The sequence below is a fragment of the Choloepus didactylus genome, chromosome 5, assembly GCF_015220235.1.
Source record: "Choloepus didactylus isolate mChoDid1 chromosome 5, mChoDid1.pri, whole genome shotgun sequence".
Taxonomy (NCBI): Eukaryota; Metazoa; Chordata; class Mammalia; order Pilosa; family Megalonychidae; genus Choloepus; species Choloepus didactylus.
The window spans coordinates 121475638-121488923 of NC_051311.1; the positions used below are offsets into that span (position 1 = coordinate 121475638).

The 13286-nt window shown below is 38.8% G+C and overlaps 1 pseudogene; it reads right to left on the bottom strand.

Moving 5' to 3' along the window:
• Window positions 1–10551: 10551 nt before the first annotated feature.
• Window positions 10552–11449, bottom strand: LOC119535138 (annotated as a pseudogene).
• Window positions 11450–13286: the final 1837 nt, after the last annotated feature.

Genomic DNA, 13286 nt, shown 5'->3' on the forward strand with positions numbered 1-13286 from the left:
TTGCTCCCGCCACTAGAAAAATGAAAGAACTGGGAAAAGAGACTGGAATTAACTAGGTAACCCAGGAACCAGAACGGGCATTTAGAACAATTACAGGAGTGACAGAGGAAGCAAGGGGCTGCCAAGAGGTCAGCATAAACCAGTGACCAACTCTTATTGCTCAGCCTGGTGGCTGCAACACAGCCCGAACTCCCAGAGCAGCCAACTGGGTCCAGGGCTGGCAGGGAAAACTACTTCCTCTAAAAGTTGGAGTTGAGAGTCAAGGTCAGGCCACCAGCATCCACCTGGAGGTAAAGAGCTAGTGCACCTTCTCCACACTATTCTCTTACTTTACGAAAAAACAGAGCAGCTTATCTGTTTCTGGAGAATGTGTAACCTGAGGGAAATGTGCATAAGATTCATGGGTTAGATTCTCTCTCTCTCTCTCTCTCTCTCTCTCTCTCTCTCTCTCTCTCTCTCTCTCTCTCTCTCTCTCTCTCTCTCTCTCTCTCTCTCTCCTCCTCTCTCTCCTCTCTCTCCTCTCTCTCCTCTCTCTCTCAACATAGACTCTAGATTTGGTTTCAGCCCTCTCCACAGTGGCTTTTGGCTTCAAACCAGCGTCTTCCAGGACTTAAAGATTCAGTGCACGTTTTCATCAATTAGGTTTCTTCTTTCTTTTTCTTGTGTGGTTCAGTCTTGCAGATTCCTGGGGGCTCAGCGCAGACACTAGCCTCAGTTTCTCTCGGAAGCAGAATCTTCTGGTCTTACACCAATATGTACGTGGATATAAAGAGCCAGTGCATCTCATTTTATTTTGCTTTGTTTTTTGTTTGTTTTTTCTTTGTTTGTTTTATATTTTGGGGTTTGGCAGACCTCTGATGAACCAGCAGGGATGCTGACTTAGGTTTTGGCTTCCCACCAACCCATAACAAGAGGCTTGGAGAGGCAGTGCAATTCACTATTCTTTTTCCTTGTTTGCTCTTTTGGGTGTTTTGTCTGTTAGTATTTTTTTCCCTCTCACTCTTTCTTTCCATCTTTTTTTTTTCCTTTTTCTTACTTTATTTTTGTTCTTCTTACTCTTAGACTGGTGGACTAAAGAGTAGCAGTATTAGATTTTCAGAGTAAACACAATCTAATACTCAGATTGTCCAGTTCTCAACAAAAATTACAGAACATACAAGGAGATAGAAAAGTATAGCTCAGTCGCAGGTAAAAAAGAATTTGACAGAAAATATTCTGAAGGAAGTGAAGTCTCTGAAATTACTAATCAAAGATCTTAGAATAACACTCATAAATAGGATCAATGAACTAAAGGAAAAGATAGACGAAGAACTAAATAAAGTCAGGAAAATAATATATAACCAAAATGAGAACTTCAATAATGAGATAGAAATTATAAAGAGAATCAAATGGAAATACTGGAACTCAAAAGTACAATAACTGGCCCCTCACCTCCCACCTCTGTCTTTGGGAGAGTGCCCACGTATTCTCTCACATGCGCTCCTAATAAACTTGCTAACTGCTTACTCTGTGCTGTGCTGTGCCCTTGAATTCTTTTCTGTGGCATGGCCAAGAAGCCAAAGCCGGCACCACTCAGTCTGACTCATCTCAGTTACCTTGTCTTCAAGTTCACTGACTCCTTCTTCTGTCAGATGTATTCTGCTGCTGAAACCCTCCCAGGAATTTTTCATTTTATTTATTGTGGTCTTCAACTCCAGTAGTTCTATTTGGTTTCTTAAACAAATTTTTAATCTTCATATTGACATTGTCATATCATTCATTCATTGTTTTCCTGAGATCCCTTAGTTCTTTCTCCATATTTTCCTTCATCTCTGAGCATATTAAAGATCGTGTTTTTTTTAAAGTCTTCATGTGTTCTGTCCACGGTTTTGTCTTCTTCACTGATGTTTTCTGGATTTTTATCCTGTCCCTTTGGATGGAACATCATTTCCTACTTGTTTGTTTGCTTGTAATTTTTTGTTGTACAGTGTATATTTTAATATTTTAAAATGTTAACTCTAGGATTTAGTTCCTGATCTGTTTCTTGAGTTTGTATCCAGCTAGTGATATGACAGATATTTTCTTCAGTGCCAAAAGCTAACAAAACCAAACAAATTGATGCAAAAAAAAACATCTTTCACTGTCTTTGCTATTCAACTTCGCCTTGGCTGAGGCTCTCCTTCAGCTCCAGCCCTTCTAAAAGAAGGTCAGTCCAAGGCCATTGCAAAATGCAGGATCCTCCCCATCTTCTCTGGGCCTATGTCTTGCCTGTGTTTGTGTTTGCTAGTGGCCTTAGGAGTTCTGTATTTTCAGGAATTGTAATGCTCTCTCTACTCTCCTGGAAACTGACCTTCTCCTTCTCCTTGTGCTTCACGTCAGGACTTAATGTAGGTGAATTATGTAACCTCGTTATGCAGGATGTAGCTCACAATCAATGTGAACACCTTCCAAAGGAGATTGGGAACTGCACACAGATAACCAATATGCTACTACAGTGATATTTTAAGGAAACAAGCTAAAAATTAAGTAATACCACATTGGACAGCGGCATCATTTTTTCGCATGATGTTTCACATAAAGGACCAAAAAAGAACTCTTAATTAATTAGCTGAATTTGTCATGCTCTTATCATCATGAAACCCTGTACCTAACACCTAATTATTTAACAGATATAAAATATATGGATACAAGGATGTGTATAAGTAATATTTTTAAATGTTTTTTAAACACAATTTTGATATTCTGTGCTTAAAATCGATGTTGTTGGATTCTGGAAATATTAGCTTCCTATTGCTGCTGCAAGAAATCACCACACACTTAGCAACTTAAAACAACACAAACTTATGATCTTATGGTTCTGGAGCTCAGAAGTCTAAAATGGGTCAGCAGGATTTCACTGCTTCTGGGTGGTCTGGGGAAGAATCCCTTTCCTTGCCTTTTCCAGTTTCTAGTGGCCGTCTGCATTCTTCGCTCATGGTTCCTTCATCTATCTTCAAAGCATCTTCAAAAATCTTTCTCTCTTTCAATCTGACCTCTGCTTCTCTCATCACATCTCCTTTTCTGACTCTGACTCTCCTGCTTCCCGCCTTCACTTAGGAGAACCCTGCCCCACCTGGGTAATCCAGGATAACCTCCCCATCCCAAGACTCTTAATTCAATCACATCTGCAAAGTCCCTTTTGCCATGTAAGGTAACATTACCTTAACATAATATTCACAGTTTCTGCACATCTTTGTCATAGGACACGGACATCTCTCAGGGTCCATCATTCTGCCTCCCATACTGAGTAAAAATGTATACAGTGAAGCTAGTGTTCCAGATGGTTGACATGTTTGGTAAAATTTGATATTCTGAGAAGCTGGTAGGTTTCCCACTCTTCCTTTAACTCCACCTTCAGATTAGAACCTTATTTTTTACAGTAGAAAATAAATTGTGGCTGGGACATAATCTAGTCAACATTTTATTTATTTCCTGATTCTTGTATATTGCTGTTCTTGTTACAATCTGACAATCTTAGAAAACAGGGCAGAAAGAAATCTCTAATACTGGGCTCACATAAAGCAATCACTGTCTGCACAATTACAGTAACAGTTCTTGAAATACAAAAGTATGGATGGGGGGGTCAAATACAAATATCAGTACTATTGTGGTTTTGAATTGTAATTCCACTCTTTACTTCCTACAAGATTTAAATGGCAAAAGCATAAAATGTAATGATAAATCAATGGTTTGGGGCTCATAATGTATAAATATGTAATTTGTGCCAAGAACTACATAAAGGTAGGGGATAGAGGAGTACAGGAAAATATGTATGCTATTGAGGAATCAAAGCAAACAAGATTGTTTTAGATTTAGGACATTAAATTTAAGCCCCATGGTAACCACAAAAAATTTTTAGAGGAAATACAAACTCAGAGAGACAAAATTAGAATTCAGGTTACCAGGGGTTGGGGACAGGGGAAATGTGGACTTAATGAAAAATGAGTGTAGGATTTCTGTTTGGAATGAAGGGAAAGTTCTAGTAATGGATGGTAGTGAGGGTACCACAACATTGTGCACACAAAAATGTTCACAGAATAATGACTCCCCAATTTTTGATGAAAAGTTAACGAATTATAGAAATTATGTCCTACTTCCCAATAAGGCTAATAGGTACACTGCAGTGTGATAAAATATTTTATGTTCCTAAAAATTCTAGCTCTATGGGGTTTAAAAGAAAAATATTTTGTACTTCTTGTTTTTGGTTTTTAAGGTGATTATTATGTGAGACCAAAAAAGAAAATGGTGGAATTTCATTCATTTATCCAGGCATGTTTTTCCCCCAGGAGAGAAAATTATTCTTGAGTGACTCTCGGTAGAACCAGATCCACTGCTGGGCATCCCCATGACAACCCTGAGAGGCCAAATGTAACTGATGGATTGCTGATACTATCGGACCTCGTTTGCTTTGTCTGAAAGCGTGTGGTTGATTACAACAATGCGATACTAAAGAACACAGCCTGATATCTTGATAGGCCCTTTAACTAAAAGGCCTCAGGAATAATCCTGACTCCACCATTACTAGTTGGGCTGGGTAACCTGGGTAAATCACTTAATTGCTTTTTGAACTCAGTTCTTTAATGGCTAAACATGCATTATGCCTGCCCACCCACCTTATGATCTGCTTGTTAGATGACCTTCACTGGTGAGTGTAAGTGCGGTGGAAAACAACAGCACAGCTGCAGGAGTCAGGAAAACATTACTGAGCTCTTCCCCAGGTTAGGCCAACTGAGAATAGAAGGAAGAGGGAAATAAGAGGATGGCACAGGCTCAGGACTTGTACAATGTGGTGAAGACAGCAAAACTGAACAGAATCCCAAATGGACATATCAAAAAGTAGATATGCTGAGGGAGGAGGTAATAAGCATAAATGTTCAAGTACTCACAGAAATTTTTTGGGGGGGGGGAACGGGCAAAATTGGGAAAAGCACAAGGATTGACTGGTATTAGTTTTTAAATAATGGTGATAAAGAAAACTGAGCACCAGAAATTATTGCTAGTTTGAAGTACTTTGTGCTCTAGGAGATTTCATAGAGATGCAAGGGAAGAAGTAAAAAATAAAATAAAAATAAAAATAAAATAAAATAAAACAAAATAAAATAAAAATAAATGAATAAATAAAAATAAAAAATAAAATAAATAAAATAAAATACAGAAAGTAGGAAAAACTCCTGCAAAAGAAAAATAAAAAAGCTCCATTTCTATGGAATATTGTTAGTTAACCATTTTATGCTTTCATTCTTCTCACCCAACCCTAATCATGAAGTAAGACTCAGCACTTTTTTCCATTTATTATAAATAGGCTCCTACCTTTAATTACATTGGTAAGAAATTTAGATTTTATTAAACATTTCAGAAAGTAGAAGGTAGAAGTTTAGAGGGACATTCTCTCTTGCTCTGGGAAAAAAAAAAAAAAAAGCTGAGTGTATCTTAAAAGGTAGAAACAAAAAGTAGCATGTATTGCAAATAAAAAATAGTTTTTACAAATTAGTGACTTCTTGCTAATAAACAGCCTGAACACTCAAAAGATATGAAATCTAGATTGAAAAATGTGATTATGTATTTAAACTTGGGAACTAAAAATATTAATTCTAAATATGCATGCTATTCCCCCCATGGTGTGAAAACAACACAAACAAGGGAGCACCAAAATATAGCTGCTAACTGGTCTCCATTATACCGTCTTCCCTTTTTTCTTTTAGTAATAGAAACCCTTCTCCTGGGCCTTCTGCATTACATTCTCAGCCTCCTGGCAACAAGGTGTGATCATCTAACTAAATTCTGGCTAATGTCATGTGAGTAGAAGTTCTTTGAGTTGTGAGCACAGCTTCCATATCACTTCCTTAAAATGGAAGCTTTTCATCCTCCATTTTTCTATTCCCTTTCCCACTGGCTAGGAAAGGATGAGAGATTGATACTTGGGCTTGCGAGTGTTTAACCTTAGCAGATGACAGAGCTACCCTCTCATCTACTCATTTTAAGGCTGATACATAAAAAGAAAGAATTGTCTATCTTATTTAAGGCACTGTATTTGGGGGTCTCTTTTTTTGAGCAGTTTAGCCTGTACCCCAATTTGTATACAAGAGGGGATTTACCCTAAAGATTTCTAACATGTGTATGTGTTCTGGTTTGCTAATGCTGCCTTTTTGCAAAACACCAGAAATGGATCAACTTTTATAAAGGGAGTTTATTTGGTTACAAAGTTACAGTCGCAAGGCCATAAAGTGTCCAACGTAAGGCATTAACAACAGGGAACCTTCACTGAAGGATGATGGCCGATGGCGTCCAAAAACCTCTGTTAGCTGGGAAGGCAAGCCGCCGGCGTCTGCTCTGGAGTTCTGGTTTCAAAATGGCTTCCTCCCTAGGTGTCTGCTTGCTCCTGGTTGTGTTCCCCAAAATGTCTCTATAAGCTGCAGCTCCTCCAAAGTGTCCCTCTCAGTTGCTCTGAGTCCCTCTGTCTGTGAATTATTTTATAGGACTCCAGTGATCCAATGAACACCCACCCTGAATGGGCAGGGAACACCTCCATGGAAATTATCCAATCAAAGTCATCACCGACAGTTGGGTGGGCCATATCTCCACGGAAACACCCAATCAAAAGGGCACACCTTAATCAAAAAGATTAACCAATCTGCCCCCACAAGATTGCATCAAAGATAATGGCATTTGGGGGGACATAATACATCCAAACTGGCACAGTGTCCTTGTCTTAATGGTAGCCTGGCTAAGAGTGAGCAAAGAAATACTGCAGAGAGGGAAGCAGTAATCCTTTTTATGGCAAAACATTAGACAAAACTGTTACCAGTGGTAACTGAGAAGGCAATGTGCCTACCAAGACTGTACCTCTTAGGATAGTGGTTAGGAAAATTCAGAATATTAGTGTGTATTGGCTGTTCCTTGCTGCTTCTAGCAATGTACTAGAAGAGAGAGATAAGTCAGAGAAGAGTTAATCAGTTTAAAGCAGAGATGAAATGGAATACAGCTCTGCCCTTTTCTCAGCAGGTGGCCTGCAATCTAAATGTATTGAGAGACTAGTAATTTGGATAAGCCAACTGTTTCTGTGAACAACAGTAGATAAAGTTGTCACTCATGATCTTGCTCAAGAGCCTTCCCTTAAATATTCTCAACCAAAACTGTAAACCAATCCAGATACAAAATCAGGTTAAAGGTGTTGTTTTCCCATGCAGTGTAGCTGCTATTAATTTAGGGAGAGAGGGATGGGAGTGTGGTAAGGGAAGAATTTATCCAGAGAAGGCTTCTGGCTGTGATATTGTTCATATAGAACTGCTTAGAAGTAAATAGATCAGGAGCCAAGTATGTTTTTGAGCAAATTATACTGCCAAAGAAATCACAAGCCTAGTCTACAAAAAGCTTGTGATTGTTTGGTCCTAAAGCAACCACGAGACATGTAAACCTGCATCAGCAGAGAGCTGAGAAACCTGTGTTTCATTCAGCTCAAAATCTAGTAATTGTCTAAAACCACATCTAAACTGGAAAAGTGGATATGCTTTCCAATACGCTTTTTAGATGTATCCTAGAAGATTATAGATGAGGAATACTTTCCCAAAGGGCAAAGCCAGGAGAAAGAAAGGACAGTGGACAAGAGATTTCCCAAAGAGCTGAGCCAGAATTTTACTAAGAAATGTAATCCCCTGTCAGAGAAGAGTCTTTGCAATTTCCACCTAGCAAGATTTCAGCATTGCTATAGACAGATGGCCCTGTGTGTTTTCCAATCTTCCCTGGGAATTTTTATTGCAGTTACCCAGGATCTATTTCACCATTGTGTACCAGTGCTTTGGGGAAAAGGCTTATGGGAGAGAGGTGGTTACATTACCTACAATTTATAGGTCACTGGATCATTAAAAAGAAAACAAAGTCACATTGACTTATGGAGAGAACTTTGCATCATGCAAGATTCTAAATTTTGAACTGAATGTAATTACTGGATTGTACTCTAAATTGTTTCCCTTTCATTCCTGTGTAATGAAAGAAACAGAGACACTTAGGCCACATGAATAGCCTATGGTAGAAGCTGCTAAAAATCCCCTAATATCCAATATCCATTAATTCCTTTTAATCATAGAACACACCACAGTTTTAGCAATATGTGTCTGTCCAGGGTGAGTTGAGATTTCTTAGCTTCACTTGGAGCTGATTGTGCCCTTGTGACTAAGTTCCGCCATTTACCTAAAAGGACATTTACCTGAAAAGGTATTGTCTTGGCTACAGCTGTTTAACCTGTACTCTAAAAAAAAAATAGCACCTCTCCTGTACTCAACAAAGAAGAATATTAAAATAATTTTTAAAAACGATTTATAAATATCTTATGAAGCAAGTTTAAATTTTTACTTGTTAAGAACAGTGAGAAGGAAATATTTTCCTAAGGAGTACTTTTTCACAAAATTAGTATAGGGTAGGGTTAACGGTCCAATATAAATTGCATTTGACTATGTATCTATAGTTCAGCTAGTGGTTTTTCACCTTTCCAATTTCTAGCACAGGCCTAGGCATAAAGTAGAATCTCAGTTAATATTTACTGAATGACAATCTCAAAAATGGATATGTGGCAAGATAATAAAATAGAGTAAAAAATTCATGAGATTAAAATGATTAATTCTTATTACAGAGAGGTTCAACCAACCCAAAAGAAGGAAAGAAAAGAAAACACAGCCATATAATTTATGAATGCATCACAGCAAAAAATGTATGGGTTCAGAAGGCATAAACGAAAAAAAGTATGCATTTTACTACATGCAATATAAGATAGACATAGTAGGAAAACCACATGATAAACAGAAATTAATATGTAATACATATAGCTAACATTGTAACTGTACAAATACTAATTTCTTTCTTTGTAAAGGAACTCTAATAAGTCAGTATGGAGATCTCAATGAAAAATAAAAATAGAAAAATGGTTAAAGTACATGAATAGACAATTTACAGAAAAGGTTGAAAGTGACCAATAAATATTGGAAAGATGCTCTATGATGCTCATAATTAAATAAATTCAAAATAAAATAGAAGAATGATATACTCTTGTTTATCTACCAGATTGGCAACTGTTAAGATATTAAAATGTCAGCAGCATCACAAATAAGTTGGTCAAAACCTATTTGATCTATAGCATAATATTTGTGCAAAAAAAAAAAAAAACCAACAAAACACCCACATACAAAATATACATTTTTCAAGTATGTATGTGAATCTAAAATAAAAGAGTACCTACGAGAGAGAAGGGAATGTGAGTGTTCCCAAGCAAGCTAATAAGTTGGTGTTTCTTCTGATATTTTTGGCATATTTGCCTCATTTTAATCAGAGAAAAGGAAGTTGGAAGGATCCAGGAGGCTACTGTTAGCAGAACTCAGCCTCTCCTCTCCTCTCCCAGTCAGAAGTCCTGTAGTTACCATCTGCCTTGGAGAGAGGTTTAGAGATCATCTGTATTTACTCAAGCACAATCCTTAATATTCTTGTCTCCTATCTCAAGTAGCTCGGTCAAGTCATTGTTTCCCACCACCTATCTCTAACAGCTCTGATAAAGCAAACTGCCTCCACCTTATATTTTTAGGAATGTTTTGGGCCTCTCATAATAGTTAGGAACCCATGACAGGTTTAAACATTAAGAATCTGCCTACCTGGCTCAACATTTAGTCATGTTGCAGTTCTCATACCAGTCATTTCTCAAAGCTACGCAGTGTGAATGTATTTTTTTTTTGAAACTTCAACAATCTTTTATTACCAAACTCACACAGGGTTAACTCTCTAACCAAGTAAACAACAAAACATCATCTCTAACAAAACAAGGATGGAGGTGCACAACTAATAAGGATTGTCTATTAAACAAAGGATAAAAACAAAAATTTTTGAAAAAAGTTAAAGTCTCCAGTGTTGCAGAAAAAAAAAATGTCCCAAACTGATTTTGTCCATAGAAAACAGCATTTGGCAATCTATGCTGCCTTAAAAATCCTAATGTGGTATAAACGTAGAAGAAAAGCAGTAACCGCCATATTAAAAAAAAAAAAAAAAAAAAAAAAATCAGTGGGCTGTGTAACTGCTGAGAATATAAGGCAGGGCTGGGCCCAGGGAGGTCCTTCTAAATAAGAACACCAAGTGCCTTATAAACCTAAAATTTCATCTGCCAGGTAAAAATAAGTAGCAGCAGGAACCAAACTGTTGGCTGTACCAAGAAGGTACATATTCTCCCTCCTTTACCCTAAGGTAAGAGAGTTGAAAGGACTGAAAAGAGGAATATTTGACCCAGTATTTGGCTTTACAGGAATTTCGCAGGCAGCATATTTTAGGCTAAAGCCATGCAGCCCAGCCAGCGACAGCCATTGCTGTTTCTGGCTAGATAGAACTGCCCTTCCTGGGCAGCCTGGTTCATGGCTATGCTGTTAACGCGGTTTTCCCTTACACAGCATGCTTAATAATTACTAGGGAAATTATTTTTTCAATTCAACTTCACAACTGATAAATTCTTCAAAAGCAGCTTCTCAAAAAACATCGATGGAAACCATCCCTCTTAGTTCAGGATCACAACTCCTTCCAGCTGGTGGGCTTCTTGGCCAGACCTCTGCAACAGCTTATTGGTTTTAGAAAAATGTCTGCAGCCAAAGAATCCTCTGTACGCCTACAACGGGGAAGAACGAGCTGTCTGCGCTGAGGCACAAGGTGCCACTTCCTGTCATTGGCAGCACCCTTCTTCTGAGCCTGAGCCCCAAAGTAGACAAGGCCACCCAAGTTCTCGGTCATCCAGGACACGGCTGCATTGGTAAATCGCTCCCAACCTTTCTCCTTGTGAGAACTGGCTTGATGCTCCTGAACGGCGAGGACAGCATTGAGTAGGAGAACACTTTGTTTGGCCCACCCAGATAAATCTCCATGACCATGATGAACAAAACCATCTATGTCTGTAGACAGTTCTTTATATATGTTTTCCAAACTGGGTGGAGGTGGCACAGGTCTTGGAACGCTAAAGCAGAGCCCATGAGCTTGATTGGATCCGTAAAACGGATCCTGTCCAAGGATGACAACTTTCACATTTCTTATGTCACACTTCTGGGTCCATGTGAAGACTTGGTGTGGGGGTGCATTGACAGTGTTATATTTTCTTTCTTCTTTATGAAATAAGGTTTCCCAAGCTCTCCGCTGAGTTGCTTCTCCCAACTCTCACCAAAACCCCCTGGCGCATTGCGAGCTGCCCAAGTCTCAGCAGGGCCGCCGCCTGGTTCCTCAGGATCCGGACCAACTGCTCGGGGCTCAGCGGTGTGGAGCGCGGCGCGCCGGGCTCGCCCTGCCGGGTCCGGGTCTCCTTGGCGGGGTTGTCCCGCAAGCAGTCCCCACCGGGGCGAGTCACGAGCTGCAGTGGTCCTTCTCAAGGCGCCCGCAGCTTCCGGACTAAAGCCAAGGGCCGTTTGCAGAAAATCCCCATTTGTGGAACTTTCAGCCGATCAGAAAGATTGGAGCAAACCTGAGCTGTGGAAACCAGAACCAGGACTAAGCCCCATCGGGGCGCAGGGAGCTGTGTGAATGTGTGTTGTTTATAGTGATGCAAGCCCTTCTACTAAAAAGCAAGTTGGGGCTTACTTTGAATTAACAGGAAAAAAACCAGATATTTATTTTAAGCCTAATAATTTTGAAGTAGGTTTGAGTTTAAAAGTCTACATATACCCAGCATGGAAAAGGTGACCATTTGTTCCAGTTTGCCTATTGTCCTGGGGCAAGACAGACGACCCAACAAGGTGAAAAAAAGGCGTATAAAGGCAATTCACCAAGAATGATAATAAAATGACCATTAAACCTGTAAAAAGTGTCTAAGCCTTAATAGCCATTAGAGAATGACTGAATTAAAGACACTCAATGCCAGCTCAAAAGAAAGACCAGGATGTGGTGCAACTAGAACTCTCATGCACTGCTGGCAAAAGTATAAAATGATACAATTGTTATGAAAAATTGTTTGGCCCTTTCTACATACACATACCCTATGACCCTGAATTCCACTCCAACAGAAATGCACCTTTCTGTGCACCAAAGTATACTCTAAGAATTTTTAAATGATAAATTTCTTTTTTTGCATTGGCAAAGAAACGAATATACTGATTAGCAATTATCTTGCATGATGCAATCAATGGAAGATAAATCAGAGTTATTTTCTCTTGCAGTTAGCAATTTGTGTTTTACTTTTTTTACTGATGTGAAAAACAGTTGACTATTATTTGACAACATCAGTCCCTTATTGAGATGTCATTTTCAGCATTAGCTTGACTATGATATTTGCATGCATTTCATCAGGGATCCATCTCTTCAAAAGATGATATCTAATATAGTTTTTTTTCTAATGCAGGAATAAGAATCAAGGAGTCAGAATAGTTTCTGTTACTGTGAAAAACGGGTCTTTTAGTTAACATAACAAAGGCCACTTTATTTGGAGGGATTGTTTTCAATGTTATTATAATAAAAACAACACCTTTATTAAAAATGTACGATCATAAAATATCTTTCCATTAGATCTGCTTTGATGGCAAACAATACCAAATTGAAATATTATTCCTACAAGTTTACTAAGACTCAATCTAAGGTTTTAATAATTCATGAATTAAGATGAATGTTGTTATCTAAATCATTTGGGCTAATGTGAGCTCTTAAGTAAACAAGCAAACAAGAATGAGCTCATTTCAGTTTTCCTAATTATCTGACACTGATATTAGCTTGTGATAGATCTTTAGCTGGAATATATTTTGTCAGATCTTCCTCCTGGTGATTGAGAAGCCCTAGCTGGTATGGGAGTAAGAACTACTGGGGATGGCCCATAATTCTTGGGAAGAGTCAGAGGAAGAGATGAACATGGACACTTGCTCTTTTGAGCATTAATCTCCTGGAGACCTTATAGAGGTAGAGGTTTTTTTCTCCTGACCCATTTCCTTTCCAGTGAACTGGGAACTGCAGCTATGGGATCCTCAGTAACACAGTCCTTCTGGGAAACAGTCTCACTCCATATTCTAGGCTTCTGATATTTATAATGGAGTTCTGGGTGAGTGCTATTGGGATAAAATGAAACAGAAAGGAGGCAAGTGAAGTCCCATTGTCTCCATAATTTTGAAGGGACCACATGCATGGCAAGAGTGGTTGTACTGAAAGGTGGTGCTGAGGCACACTTATGCATTCTCCTGTACCCTGAACCCCTGTAGGAAGGAGTCCTGGAGGTGTTTAAACCTATTGTATCACTTCTTTTAGATTCAGATGGCTTCAGGAGAATCAGTGAAGTTGGG